Source organism: Cupressus sempervirens, chromosome 4, assembly GCF_028749045.1.
Source record: "Cupressus sempervirens isolate cs-2001-9-10 chromosome 4, ASM2874904v1, whole genome shotgun sequence".
Lineage (NCBI taxonomy): Eukaryota > Viridiplantae > Streptophyta > Pinopsida > Cupressales > Cupressaceae > Cupressus > Cupressus sempervirens.
The window spans coordinates 697,242,555-697,259,291 of NC_143121.1; positions in this window are offsets into that span (position 1 = coordinate 697,242,555).

Here is a 16,737-nt window from a genome sequence, read left to right on the forward strand (position 1 = left end):
ATGATTTGATTCTTCTATCAATTTGATTCCTCAGAATAAGTGATCATGAGGCTTGAAAGTGATGTGCCCTCTTCAGTTACCTAGAAGTTTACTTTAACATGTGGATTTTCTCTGTCTTCATCATCAACTATTAAAGTAATAGTTACACTTGCATCATCTTCTGCCTCATCATCTTCTAACATCTGCTCTATAGACATGAATTTATCTTTCCACTCATTCTAAGCAGTGTCATCTGGCAAATAAAAATTTAGAACCTGCCTTTGTATAGTTATTAAATAATTTTCAATTGCCTCTATATCAACAAGGTTTTTCCTGACATCTTTATAAAATAACTGTACTTTTACCAACTCCTCATTTGTTTGGGCCTATAAAAAATGACAAGTTTCATTAATGACTTTATTCATCCTTTTACAAAAGATCTCATCCAACTCTTTCTTCCATTCATCCTTTTCCTTCACTTTATCAATGGTATTTAAAGCAGAAGGAAATAAATCAAACTTCTCTGCAATATATTTGGAAAAACAAATAATTAATCTTTTTTGAAAAGAATCTTGTTTGTCATCAAATCCTTGCAATTTTTTTAGCAAATCAAATATCTATTCTATTTGATGACATGGTAGTTGAATGATAGATATACACATAGCACTGATATCTTCATTTCTTTCTATCCACTTCTACATAAGGGGTCTGAATACAACTCCATCTCTCTTCAACTCATCCTTGATAATAAATCAAAAAATGATGGCCATTCTATCATGTCCACTAAATACATAACACCCTGCCTCAATTTTTCTTGATATTGATCATTTAATTCTATATGTACTGCATATAATTTGTTCTTCTCCTCTTAAAACTCCTCTATAGTGTAAAACTGAGGCCTTCTTGGGGTGTTTGGTATTTCTATAATTGGAATTGATTTGAAGGGTTCAACAGGTGGCCTTGGGGGGTATGTAATTTTTGACCTTGTGGGCTTCCTTTTTAGCTTGTCCCCAAGCTCAATTCTCCTTTTTACCTCCTTATTATAGGCCTCAAGAATTGTTTCATATTTACTCTATAGTTCAAAAATAGCCTATTCCTCCTTCTTAGCAGTGGCCAAAAGAAATTGTGATGAATCTAGATTTTAATGTGTTGCCTACACATGTGAGATATCAACAACTCTTCTCACAATTATGCTTCCCATCAATCTAGACTCATCTGGTTGTGATGATGTAGCTCTAGATCCTCTTCTCGATGACTAATTGAACAATACAGCTTGATCTTCAATGAATACAATGCCTTGGAAGTCCCTTTTATTTTGACCTTGCAAAGTCAGTTTATTTGAAATAGAACTAAAAACTAAGGCATCAGAAATATCCCAGTTTGGTAACAATAAAATGTTAGATGCTTTCACCATTTTCCTTCCATTTTTAGGGCTTATATTCTAAAATTCTTTTATCATTTCTTCTTTTGTTCGGTTCTGGATGGAAGCTTCATCCATTTTTGGATGCTCTGTTTTCAACCTTTTACATTTTTCCTCAAAAATATTCATGTTTGAACTTCATGCAAATATTTGAAAAGCCCTAGATTTTACAAAGCTGTCATCAGCCAAAATTTGATGACTTGCCTATTCTAACATAGGGTCCAATTCCCTGGCTCTATAGTTAGCTATTGTTAGGTCCAAACTTGGTCGAGGAGGTTTTGGAGGGTTACCTTCATCCAATTGTGCTTGAGTAATAAGGATACCTACCTATGATCCTATCTACTCAATTTTCTCACCTGTGAGCTATTCTTATCCAATCCTCAAAGGGAATTGAGTGGGTGAATATTCCTCAACTTGCAGCCTCTCTTCTTTCATAACCTTCTATCTCTTGGGACTAGGCTCATCAAGTCTCTCCTCTTGGGTTGTACTAGTGGATTCCATTATTTTCTTACCCTTATGTATAGGATCCCTTTTATTTTGAATTGTAGTGTAACTAGGCTTCTTTTGTACAATTATTTGACCAGCTCCTATATTAGGAGTGAAAGCCAACCTCCTCATGACTTCTCTAGCCTTATCAAGATAAGAATCAATAAAAAATTGTTTCTCCTCATTCATAGCTTCCATTATTTCAGGGAATCTATTCATGAGCTTATTTAGTTTTTTAGCCTCTATGTTAACATTATATAAAGGATTATATTTCTTATCAAAACAATGAATGAATTCTAGGACCTGAGAATAAACTCTCCATTTTTCTTTTTAAGTTTCATGCTCCTGCAATGAGAATTCAGTCCTTATAATGTCCTCTGGATAATATGAATCATATTTGACCTACCCCAGCTTAATTCTCTTCCTCAAGGTCTGATCAAAAAATCCCTCAAAATCACAAAAATGAGAATGGGAGACAGCCATCATATACTAATCCAAAATTTTATGCAAAAAGAGGCAACCCACTTTGGTAATCACAAACTAATGGGACAATGTGTAGGTAGAGAATATTGACCCTAGATTCCTTTTCAATAGAAACATTTCTTCTACTCCTCCTAATTGCCACAAAACTTCAGCCATTCCTACCTTCAAAGGTACTTGGTAAGGAAAGACATAAGGACTCCCTTTAAAACTGTAGAAACAAGGTAAGGAATGATATCTCCTCAATTGTACAAAACTTTCAAGTTATGAGGTTTGTCCATAGGTCTGAGGATGTCCATTAATACCTTAGGGATTTTGCGATTGTCTCTTAATATGAGACATCTCAATTTAGAAGCAAAATAGATATCAAATTTGACAAATTGGCATTATTTGCATCCTAGGTCATATCTGCACTCCACAACTAGACTAGCAGTGCTTCCCCATTCTCTTCTGTATTTATTTCCATCTCATTACCACAATATGTCACCCGCTTGAACAAGAACATATGCATTAATAGAGAATAATGGCCAAAAGTTTTCTCCACTTTGCCCTTCACAATTCCAACTAAAGTAGTATGAATTTCTTCAGCCAAAAAGGAGGCAAAATCAAAGATGACATCTACACTAAAAGAAGCAATCTAAACCATCATATACATAAGGCCAATGGGCATGAAATCCTGCTCATCCTCACCAAAAAAACAACACAAGGTCCTGTATATTTCTACAACCTAGGAAGTGAAAAGACTCTTCTTAAAAGGTTCCCTAGAGGCTACGACAATTACTGGTAGAGTTCCTATTGTACCAATGTGTGCCCTTAGTGCACCTCCCCTATTCACATCCTTCTTTGCTTTGTATTCATTTTCTAGTTCTGGCAGATTTATTGGCACATGATAATCTAACAATGGTTCTAGGTGAAAAACCTCTCTAATTTCTTTAGGACTAATCAAGATTAGAGGCACACCATCATTTCTTCTCACCACCCTAACAACTTGGTCATAATTCTTGGCAATGGCTTCAAGAAAATCATAATCCATGAAAACACTTGGGACTACTAGCTTTTATAATCAAAATTCCAGATGTTAGCATGTGGGGCAAACAAATTCCTCTTTGAAAACCACTTTTTAAACAAGACAAGACTAGTTTGCATAGTTGTTGCATCTGTAACCCAGTTCCCCTTGTCATATAAGCCATCAGCAATTTTAAGCCTAGGCTTTAAGGAAATATTTTTTTAAAATAAATTTTCATGAACATTCCTATCCATATAATTAAGTCACCCAGAAAATGCTTTCTTAGGAGGAATCTTGATGATAATGAAAGGAACTAGAATGCTACAGAGGTTGTAATATGAGTACTTACTTGATTTTCCAGAATTTTTCTTCTCTGAACCTATACAATTTCTCTTTAACAGATGAAGAATTCATTCATGTTCATACTAGGCTAAACACAATATGATCAATAGGCTCTTGTGTTCAAAAAATGTGAAATCTTTGTTTGCATGGGACTAGAACTAATGAAATCTCCTATATTATACTATGTTTCTCCCACACATGAAGCTTTCATTCATCATAAATGTGCATAATAGAAAAATAAAATGGCATCACACTTCCTTTTAAATTTGCACCATTGATCCTTGAAAAATCCTACGATCTAGGAATGAAAACTAGGTTGATTCAATTTTCTTCTTAGCACACTGGCAGTCAAACCAATAAACTGCCTCCATTTGTACCTTTCCTTCAATGCTAGCATTTCAATCTTGGCCCATTGATGACTAGGGACACATGTCATCAAGTTGCGACCTCGCTATGCATAACTTTTTAGCATCTTGCTATAGCAAGTATGCGACAACCACTAATTTTGCTTTGATCATGTGGCAGACATTTGAAACAACTCTTAAGAGAACAATGGTGGGTCCCTCATTTTCTAACTCACTATACATAATCTTTGCACATCTTTTCATAGTGAGTTAGTGAGTATCATTGATCCATGCTTGATCTGACAATCAGAATTCTTTACATGCTTTATACATGGGGAGTGGGTCCAGGTTACCGTTGGTGCTGAGCTAGATTAATATGTACTCGTAGATATATATATATATATATATATATATATTGTTTTAAACCTTATTAACATCACACGTCCTTGGCCTTTGTCATGTTTGTTACTTTCAGGTGAGTCGATACATCGCTATGAAAAAAATTACTAACCATACAGCTAGCGATATAGTGAGTTTTGACGAATTTAGAATTTCCAGCTTATAGATGCCTAGTAGGATGCCACCACATCATTTGATCTACACAACTCAACTTTGTCAAGACACTCATTCGGGACCCACCTTTGAGGATTTTCTATTACATCACAACCTTTCGACCAATCGCTACATCGCTACCGACAAAATTACCAACTATCCAGCTAGCGATATAGCAACTTTCTAGTAAGCATCAAAACTGACACCGAGAAATAAAACTATGAGTGACACAACTTGCACAAAAATAAAAGAAAAGCTTGCACAATATTTATCTCAAGATCCTCAAAATTATTTCTTATTTTAAAAGAATTTCATCTTTTGCAGTGATCGAGCCCTCGCTATGTCGCTACCAAAAAATTGCTGTTTTCTTGGCTAGTGATATAGTGACCTCTGACGGATTCACAATTCTAGTGATGAAAAAAAAAGATACATTGATTGAAACTTCACCAATTAAAACTAGTGTTAGAGAAGGTAGTCGTGCATATTTATAAGACTACATGGGACTTTCTGTGGTCACATCAACATTGAATAGGTTAATACCTTTTACAAAATTTGGGCACACGCTATGTCACCATCGACAAGTCGCATGGATTTTCTGATAGCAATTTAGCGAATTGCAAGAGAAACTTGAACTCTGATGACACCATTTGCGAGTTTTTTCCACATGCATTCTTATTAATATTGACAATCCTGACACATAGCACATGATCATAATGCCTTCATATTAAAACACATTTTTTTGTATTGGACTTCATTTTTTAGTATCACAACATAATTCTCCAATGGTCACTACCTTGCTAGGCGTAATATTCGAGCATCTTGCTATAGCGAGTATGCGACAACCATAGATTCAAATAAGATCCAATGACAGGATTAGATTTTTCAAAAGGACTCAACAATAACCTCAAAGGAGGTGGGAAAAGAATATTCACTTCACCCTTTTTAAAAAAAAACTTTTGCGTGAGGATAATATAGAAAGGGCAAGACCTAGGGCTTTACATAGATTTTAAAAGATATCAAAAATACGAGACCAAAACCTAAAACCCTAGGACCTAACAAAATAACTCACATCTAATTTTTCACCATGATTCTAAGAAAAATTAATGTGTAAAAAATTAGACCAACACATTAAATATAAAATGTTAAAACTCATTTTAACCCACAATAACCACATGAAAAATACTTAGGACAAGCCTCCAAGTTTACAAAACTGACTAAATGCACATATCAAAGATAAACAAGACCACACATAGGTCCTCACACACTACTAGATTGATCCATGTCACAATCACTCTCTACATACATTAAATGCACCAAGTAGGCAGATCTAATCCAAAAGAACACCATCCCACATGCCATACTGTGAAATGTCAACAAAACCACAAGCATCTCTAAGCTCCCACAAGAATTTCTAAGAAATCCAAGCATCACCAAGAACAGGTTCTTTCAAGCACCAAAAGTTATGCCAAGTGACTTTAGTGACCATGGACCACAATAGTTGAGCACCTCGATCAACACTATGCCCAATAATGACCATGTTGTTGAAGTATAGCATTAGTCAAAGTGATATACTCATTACATTACATATTTGTATTTGTGATATACATTATCATTTTTTTATGTCTCATATTACTGATAAGAATATATATAATTAGAAGACACTATTATGTTATGAAGTTCCTAAATGTAATTGTTTTACCTCCACATGATTGTTGATTGAGAAGAAAACCAATTGTACTTGCTTATTCACCAATAGTGATCAAGTTGGGACATGACCCTACATGGCCTTTGGCCAATTAGAGTCATGTCTCTATGGGTCATGACTTTTTAATAGCTTTTCTTTGGTTGATTTTATCATGAGATATCTTGTCGATGGTAAATTATCTTTAAGATAAATATCTTATATATATTATATTATATATTATTATATAATAATATAATAATATATTACATATATGGTTAATATATTAATATTATATATATTCTTAAAGGTGTGTTATACATATAGTTATTTATTAACCAATGATGATCAAAATATAGGGACATGTCTCTTGAAGGGATGTGTCTCCTTCTCTATTATATATGAGATCCAATCTGCATTTGAAAATCATTAATCACCTTGGAAATGTTACTACATTTGTAGAAATGATCCTACAAAATCAACATGGTATTAGAGTCAAATTGCAAATGCTTGAAGATAGAAAATGATGGACATGTCTCTTGAAGGGATGTGTCTCCTTCTCTCTTATATATGAGATCCAATCTACATTTGAAAATAATCAATCACCTTTGAAATGCTACTACATTTGTAGAAATGATCCTACAAAATCAACATGGTATTAGAGCTAAATTGCAAATTCTTGAAAATAGAAAATGACAAAGACTATAATTTTTACTATGATGAAAATGCTGGACACGAAGCTATAATAAGATTTGGGCCTATAGAATGATTCTAGAAACATTCTATAAACATCAAGTGAAGAAGGATTAATAAACATGGAGTAATATCATCAAACTCAATTATTACTACTTACCAAAGCTACAAGTGTTATCAGAGGGAGTAAGTGTTTTATAAGGAAAAAAAATACAAAGTCTAAAATTTGTTGAGGGTCAAAGTATGTATCCACCATCAAATTAGAAGTAGGGAATACTAAGGAATACAATTTTTTTTCCTTATTACCATGGAATGAATCAATGGTGCCACTATGGAGAGAATAATGGATATGGTCATTGATGAGATTTATTAATGTCTCAAATTTGATATAGTTTTTATATAGTCTGAACTTACTCTTTCAGCCATGAGCAAAACATTTCTGAAACACTTTTTTTAAATGTCTTATGAACTTATGTTGAATGCAACTAGAACCTATTAAACCAATGGATAGTGGATATGACATACCTTGCTTAATATTATATATAAAGTACAGTATTTAATATAAATGTTTTAATCTAAATTTTAATATTTGAATTTGAGTAGAAATTTTTTTTTATGTTTGAATGTTTCTAATCTTCAGGAAATGTAGAAGTGGTGTGAAGAGTGGTGAACATTGTGTTAAAGGAGGAGTAATGAAGACCCATCGTAGCATGAGAAGCGCAAGTTAGTTTCAGGTGATAAGTAGCATCCAAGAAAGGAGTTATTTCAGAAAGCTGACTTGTTACATTATCTAAAGACAATTATTTTGTTACTCAATTAATATTCTAAAAGTCATGGTTGACATTATGCCCTCTTTTTACTGATGATGTTTGCTTACAAGTTTTTATGTTATGTTTTGTAACAAGTTCCAATCCTCTATATATATGAAAAGTTAGAGTTAGTGAGGGGATTCAGTGATTTTGAAGTTGTTCTCTATTCTCTACAAATTGTTCAATCATGCAAAAAAAGAGGAATTCTAATGAGAGAGTGATTTTAGATTACCTATTGTGTTCTTGAGTTAGTTGAAGCCAACCAAGGGGGACCACATGGGAGGTAGAATAGATTTAGGTAGAGCAGATTCGTTTCCTTTAATTTTTGTTTAAGATAGATTTACTATATTAGTCCTATACCATAGTTACTATGAAAGTTCCCACAACACTTGTGGAAAATTGTCATAGTGGATATTTGAACTGTTAGCTAGTTTAGAATTCCCTTTTCTATAATTGCTCCAGTTCTCTATTGATAATCTAAGTGTGTTTGTTGCTCTATATCAATAGTATAGATTCCTTTCATGTATTTTACTTTCCTGCAACATAGATGTTAAGAGTTGTAAGGGAACTTAGTGCACATATTGTGCTGATCCATTTCAAGTCTTACATCCCTAGGTTGCTAATTCAAATGTATTTTCATATTGGAATAGATGGTTCTCAAAATGGATATAGTGACCTTGTTAGTGGAATAGTAGTATCATTATCTTGATCTATTATGGAAACCTGCATTTTTAGTGTCATTGATTTCATGAGTCCTTTGCTTCTAGATCAGTGTGTTAGTTAAAAACCACAAGATTGAGTGCTTGATTCACAAGTCACCAATTCAATTACATTCATCGAAGAGCAAGACCACGAGATGAATATGGGAGATTTCTTCCACGGGTATTTGTTAATCTGAACAAAGAAATTGAAGAAGAAGTTGAGTTGCCTCTTTCAAAACCAAGCCCTATTTTTCCTACAGAATCATCCTCAATGGTAGAACCTTTGGATACAAGTGGCCTTCAACCTTTTGCTGAGATTTTGGTCAATTTTCTTGGTAGTACTATTCCAAATCCACCGATTGTTAATAATCTAATGCCTAATGTTCCTTTTCAATAGCAACTTCATAATCAAATATCTCTAGTAATAGAACAACCTACTTTTCCATTTCCTCTCCCAAGCCTTGTAACCAATGCTAATCTCAAAAATGTACCTCCAAATGCTCTCCCAAAAGTTTATGGCCTTGCAACTGAAGATCTTGATACTTTCTTGTTTGAGTTTGACATACTATGTCATAGCTTTGACAACAACATGGATGCCCGTAAGCTCAAATTATTTCCAACAACACTAAAAGAGTCTGCTTTAAGATGATTCATGAGTTTAGGAGTCAATACAGTAGGTAGTTGGGACAAAATGCAAACTCTATTTATGGACAAGTACAAAGAGTATTGCGAAGAAAATGATTCAAGAGGAGACAATATTTTTAGAATTTCACAAAAGGAGGAAGAAATATTAGAAGACTATGTTTCACGTTTCTTATAGACATTGTAGAAGAACCCTTAGCATGTGTTGTCTGAGGATTCACAAAAGCTAGTCTTTTTGAGAGGTGTGAATGATAGTTGTCTAGAAGCATTAGACTTGATGGCTGGAGGAGATGTATATCAATCTTCTTGGGATGACCTCAAGAAAATTTATCTTAATTACTCAAGATTAACTATGGAGAAAGGAAATGGACATTGGACTATAGCTATTAAAGGAATCAATCAGGGTATTTCAAAGCTTGAGATATCTAATCTACTCTCAAATTTTAAGTAGGATATTATAAATGATGTCACTACACATATTGATATAATGACTGCAAAGAAGAAACATGCAAAAGCTGAAGTAAAAATAGCTAAGTACTACTCCCATTGTTGGAAGCAAAAGAAAGATTGCCAATGCAAACTAGTCGCTAGTGTGGAAAACCAACATCTTCCAATTCAGTACATCAAGATAGATGGAGATGATGAGCAAGTATTATTTGTTGCTTAATGCTGGCCATGGGCCCAACATAAAGGTATGCCTTAGGACCCTTTGAAAAAATCATATCTATATAGTAATCAATGGCAAAACCATAATACCCAATGTCCTCCATAATATAGTCAACCTAATTGGAATAATGCTTAGAAAAATAATCCACAACAGCCCCAATGGCATTAAAATTCCCAACCTTCCTAGCTAAACCAACAAAATAATCAATGGCAAAACCAGTAGAACTAATGGAAACCATCCTAGGGGAATTGGTATTCTACAAACCAATGGAGAGGACCTCAATAGAAGCCTAACCAAAATACCAGTACTCCACAATTATGACCCCCATTCCAACAACCTTTACTAATGCCACCACCTACAAATCTTGGACCTCAAAAGTAGACACGGTTATCTGCACAACCTCAGCCAAACCCAAATAACTAGTAGTCACAACAATCCATGTACTCTGTTGATGCTCAACAATATCCTACTTATGCTCTGAATATTGTAAATATACATTTGAGATTTGGTACAACCATACCAGCACCTAAACTACCTCTTCTAACTAAAATTCTAGAAACTCCTACCGAATTAGAACCCAACTAATGTCACTATGTTAGCTTAAGCCTAGCCAGCTATTGAACCTCCTTTTCTACAAAATCTTGAACAAAGTAAACCTATACAAATAAAGGAATAGTCTTTGATATTGTTAATCAGTTAAACAAAATGCATGTCCAAATACCCCTATTCTAAGCTATTAAAGATGTTCTTATATATGAAAAATCCAGTAGAGAAGTCTACCTAAAGAAGCCTAGAAGGAAGAAAAAGGACTCAACTATAGTCCATATTATGGGACAATTGGCTAACATTATGTTAGGAAAATGGATCATTCCTAAATATTCTAATCAAGGTATTATAGTTGTGAAAGTGAGTATAAATGGTCAGTCTATTAAAAATGCTTTAATTGATCTTAGTGCTTCTATAAATGTCATGATCAAGGATACTATGAAGAAGTCAAAAATAGAAGCATTAAGGGCTACTCCAACAATTCTACAACTTGTAGATAGTTATACTATCACTCTTGATGGGATGATAGAAAACATAGTTGTAACCCTAGACTCTCTAGAGTACCCTATAGATTTCATGATTTTGTCTCCCAAAGTCAATATATCTAGTTACCCTATCATTTTAGGATGACCATGGTTAGCTACAACTAATTCAAATATAAGTTGTAGGTTAAGGAATATGACAATATCTAATGGTGAAGAAGTAAAGAAATTTGATTTATATCCTCCAACACAACCACAACTAGATTTAAGCACATCTATCTGGCCAAATTTAGAGGATGGAGAAGAAGAGTTAAACTCTATAGCATAGCTTATGATATTACATTGACAATCTTTCTTAAAACTACAAGAAGAGGATTTAATAATTCAAAGTATTTTAACTTACACTTTTGTGGTAGAAAAAGATGTATTTGATATTCCTATGTTAGAATTAACCACATATGAGGAATGTGATTAGAATTGTATTCTACTCAAAGAACTAGACATTATTCATCAAATATTACAATGTGAATTAGATACAAGTCCAATCTCTAAAGTTGCTATAATTGATTCTACCACTACTGTTGAGCTATCAAAAGGTCATAATATTCATGTCAATCCCAAACTATCTTCCATAATGATGAAATAGCTAACAGAGCTGCTCCAAAAACATGAAAAGCATTTTACATTGGACTATAGGGATATGAAAGGGTTGATTCCTACATTATGTACTGATAGAATATATATCAATGAAGGGTGCCTATCATGCCATCACCCCAAAGAAGGATTAATCCAGCCCTTAGAGAAATAGTTAAAACTGAATTGCAAAAATTGCTTAATGGTGGTTTTATTTATCCTATACCTAATAGTAGATGGGTGTCACCCCTAGTCATAGTGCCTAAAATGGGAGGGAAATGCAAATTTGTATAGATTATAGAGAATTTAATAAGGCAACCAAAAGGGATCACTTTCCTTTACCATTTATAGATCAAGTTCTGGACACTCTGGTTGGAAAGAAATATTTCTCTTTTCTAGATGGGTAAAGTAGTTATAATCAAATAAGTATTGCTCTTGAAGACCATGAAAAAACCATATTTACATACCCATGGGGTACTTTTGCATATTCTATATTGTCATTTGGCCTATGTAATGCTTCTACAACATTCCAATGACCTATCAATAGCATTTTTGTTGATATATCACATGATTGTATGGAAATATATATGGACAATTTCACAAAATTTGGAGTCACCTTTGAAGAAGCCATGATGAATCTTGAAAAGGTTCTTATTAGATGTAAAGAACATAATCTAGCACTTAATAGTGAAAAATGTTTCATGCTCATGCAGGAAAGCTTGGTACTTGGTCATTTCATATCAGCTGTAAGAATACAAGTGGATCTAGCTACAATAGAGGTAATTCTAACACTGACCATACCTACAAAACTGAAAAATTTAAGATTTTTTTTAGGTCATGCTGAATGTTATCGGTGTTTCATTAAAGATTTCATCAAAATAGGTAGTCATTTGTACACATTATTGACTAAGGAAGCTGAATTTATTTGGACACTCAAATGCAATGAAGCCTTCATGTGGCTTAAGAAACTTCTCACCATGGCACTAGTTTTACAAGCACCAGATTGGTCAATTCCATTTCATATGCATACTGATGCATCAGACAATGTCGTAGGAGTTGTATTAGGAAAAAAACCTGCTAATTTTGAGAATGCCATCCACTAAATTAGTAAAAGCCTTCATAAACCCAAGCTAAATTACATAGTAACATGAAAAGAACTTTTAGCTGTAGTCTATGCATTGAAAAAATTCAAATATTATGTGACTAGATATCCATTTTTTGTTCATATTGATCACTCAACTAAAAGATATTTGATGAAAAAGTTAGTTGTCACTGGTAGATTAGCAAGATGGCTCTTGCTGTTATAGGAATTTGATATTACTATCATTGATAAGATGAGAAAATCCAACATAGTTTCTAATTATTTTTCTAATTTGACCTTTGCTGGTGAAGATTCAACTCTAATTGAAGAAACCTTTCCTGATGAGCACTTGTTCCATATAGCAACCCATACACCATGGTATGAAGACATTGCAAATTATCTTTCCATAAATAGATTGCCCCCAAATTTTTTTTATAAAGAAAAGAGAAAGCTAGCAAAGAAATTTTTTCAATATTTTTGCATAGATAACAATCCTTTCTATGTAGAACCAAATCAAGTCATGAGGAGGTGTGTTAGGGAAGATGAGATATATGAAATACTACATGTTTTTCATGATGAACCATGTGGAGGCCATTTTGCAAGGAAAAGAACAACACTAAAGATTCTTAAATGAGATATTATTGGCCAACCCTACATAAGGATGCAATGACATATATATCCAATTGTTACAAATTCCAAAGGATGGGCTGGCAAACCAAAATTGATGAGATGCCACTCACTCCATAGGTTATGGTCACACCTTTTGATAAGTGGGGAATGGACTTCATAGGCCCAAATGATCCATCACCAAGTGAAAAATCCTACATCTTACTATGTACAGATTATGTAACTAAATGGGTGGAAGTTAGAGCAATGAAATGCCAAACAAGAGAAAGTAGCTAAGTTCCTCTATGAAGAAATATTCACCCACTATGGAGTGCCCAAAGAACTTGTTATAGATCAAGGAGCTCAATTTACATCAAACTTGATCACTGAGGTTATGAAGGAGTACATCATAAGGCATCATAAATCTAGTCCTTATCACCCTCAAGAAAATGCATGAGCAGAGGTTACCAATAGAGAACTTGAAGCCATTCTGACAAAAATAGTACAGATACACAAGAAGGGTTGGACAAATAGATTAACTAGAGTTGTATGGGCATACCAGACCACATGAAAGGTAACAACTAGATTCACTACATTTAAGCTTGTCTATTGTAAGTAGCAATTTTGCTTATTGAATTTCAACACAAGACACAAGACACTGCTTTAGATTTGAACATTAGTCTTCCCTCAGCACAACAAGAGAGACTACTCTACTTGACTTTGCTAGATGAAATATGAAAGAGAGCTCTAGAAAGAATAGAAATTATTCAACAACAAAAAAACTAATGGAATGATGCACATATCAATAATAAATGATCCCAAGCAGGAGATTGAGCCCTTCTCTATGATTCTAGCTTCAAAGAGAATCTAAGGAAATTCTAGAATCCATGGTTAGGGCCTTATGAAATTCAGCATGTATTTGACAATGGCACAATACTACTAACAACCATTGATTTTGTTCAGTTTAAGTTACTTGTAAATTCCCATAGGCTATGTCTCTATCATAAACCATAGACTAAAGTGCATTTCCAATAGCAATTTATACAAACTATGCTCTAGCTCTTCTAAACATAGTTTTTTCTTTAGAAGATGAAAATCTTCTTCCTATAGCCATACAATGATAGTATTTTAGGAACCTTCATAATAAAACTTCATTTAAATATGAGGCCCCATTCTTCCATTCATTTTTCTCTTTTTTCATATCAACCCATCTCATTTCTTTATCTACCATCCAACCACATTCCATGTCACCCACACTCTATTTTTCTTGCTTTCAATAATCAAAACTATCAACACTCTTTGCGATCATCAACTTTCACCTCCTCATCAACTTACATGCAGATGTACAATCTCAAATTTGAAGGTATAAAAATTTCTTTTACTCTTTATTCATTTGAAAATATAGGTTTCAATATTTATATCTAATACTGCATTATATATATCAGATATGCCTTAAACTATTTTCCCCTTCCCATGCAAAAATTTTTAAAGTGTGGACACTTGTCAAATTTCAGTGGGAGGCCAGGAAAGTGTAGGAATTTCCAAACATCACCTCTATGATATCTTAGTCATGTCTACATCAAAGAATGTATTTTGGTAGTAGACTAATAATTTTCTTTTCATTAATATTTAAAATCTTTTTGTATTTGTCATACCTTTTATTATGATTTTTGGGAAAAGATCTACTTTAATTGGCATGATTGAAAGGACTAAGAGCTATTATGGAAACATTTATAGTTAAAGCCTCAATGTACTCCACCATAATGCTTCATTATTCTACATGCCACAAATAAAGGGGTCTTGAGTATTAGAAGTGGTAACAAAATATGATATTTTTACAACATTTTCAAAATTAGTTTTGAAGGTTAGAGAAAAGAAAATTTGCAAAGATAAGAGGGACAAAAAATTGTTGCAATAGCAAGAGTGGAAGCAAAACATTTTGAATATGGGAGGAAAGTTAAAGAGGTATGAGCTAGTCATTCATAATGTTTTACTCGTGGACATTGAAATAGTTCTGTGATTCCATGTTTGTGGATGGCTCGGTTATTTTATACAAATAATAGAATTCAATGAAGAAGTGGTAATGGAGTTCATGAAAAATTTTGATGAAGGAGAAGCCTTAGTTTGGCAACTAAGAGTGGTTGCTACCGAGGAAAGGATAGCAAAGGTCATTGGGTTACCAGCAATTGGGGAACATTATCTAAATGAGCATGATGCTAGATCTTCAAGGGCACAATTCACTCAGGAAGGTGACCATCAACTGGACATTACAAAACAAGGATGCAAGAGACTTTCTCTTCCACCTCCATATCCAGAGCTAGCAACCCACATTATCAGATATTTAACCTATGATGGTAGGTTTCGAACTTACATGCTCATCATTTTAAATTACTTAGTTGCATAAGGCATATCATGTAATTTAATATTCCCAACTTTCTTTACAATATGTTATGTATCAGTGTTGAGGAAACCTAAAAAAGAAAGCCAAAATTTTTTTCTCATCATGCCCTCATTAAACTTCTATTTGAAAGGTCTCTTAGGGATTCTTCCCCTATTTCATGGGCATACTTTTTTGAATTCAATATGTTATAGTCGCAAGTCTACCATGTTCCTCAAAACATAGAAAATGAGGAAGAAACCACATAGCCAATTCAAAATCTAGCTAATAAGGAAAAAGAACCCTCTCCTCATAAGTTTTCTAAGCCTAATTTAGAGTATGATATCCCAAGCTCTTCTAGGGGTAAAGACAAGAGTAAGGTTACTCCTAACCTTGAGAAGGAAGTGTAAAATCCCTCTATTAAGGTAATAAAAAGAAAGAGGTTTTTTCCTATAGTAACTGATCCTACAACATCTACTCTAGTCACACCTTATACAAAATCAACCCTTAAAGTGGTTGAACCTGAAGAAATTCATGTGCATAGAAGTCCTTGCATACAAGGTTGAGTATCTCTAGCTTCTATTGAAAAAAAAATGCCACAAATTCAAAATCTCAAAAAGATTTAGTAGTTTAAAATTTCCCAAATGATTCTCTTGTGTAAATAGAGCCCCAAAACATAGAAACACATGAAGCTAAGTCTGTCAAGGAGGCACCGCAAGAGAATCCAAAAATGTGCAAATTAAATCTGACTATTGTTTCAGAAAAAGCACCCAAAAATTAGCAACATGATGTGCCATCAGCCTTTGAATATTCCAATATCTCCCTTATACCTTATAAATCTTCCTGGTACACCTAGTATTGCCAACAGGTTGGTAGAGAACAAAAGATGAAATCTAAAAATCGAGAATGTTTTGATTAAGTAAAAGCAGGTTTTAAAGGACTTGAAACCTGTACAACAGCAAAGTTCTGGAAACAAGAAAGAGAAAAGAACTATGTTGTTGTACAACTCAAGAATGTTCATCATCAACAATTCAATCAATATTGTTTGGTCTATACAATCATTTTGTTTTTTAGAAAGCCTTGTGGAAACAAGAGAGAGACAAGATGCAAAAAGAAATATTTGACAGAGATGAAGAAATTGAATCATTAAATGAGCAACTAGAAAAGTAGAAGCAACAAATGAATAAGGCTTTGAAGCTATCTGATTAGG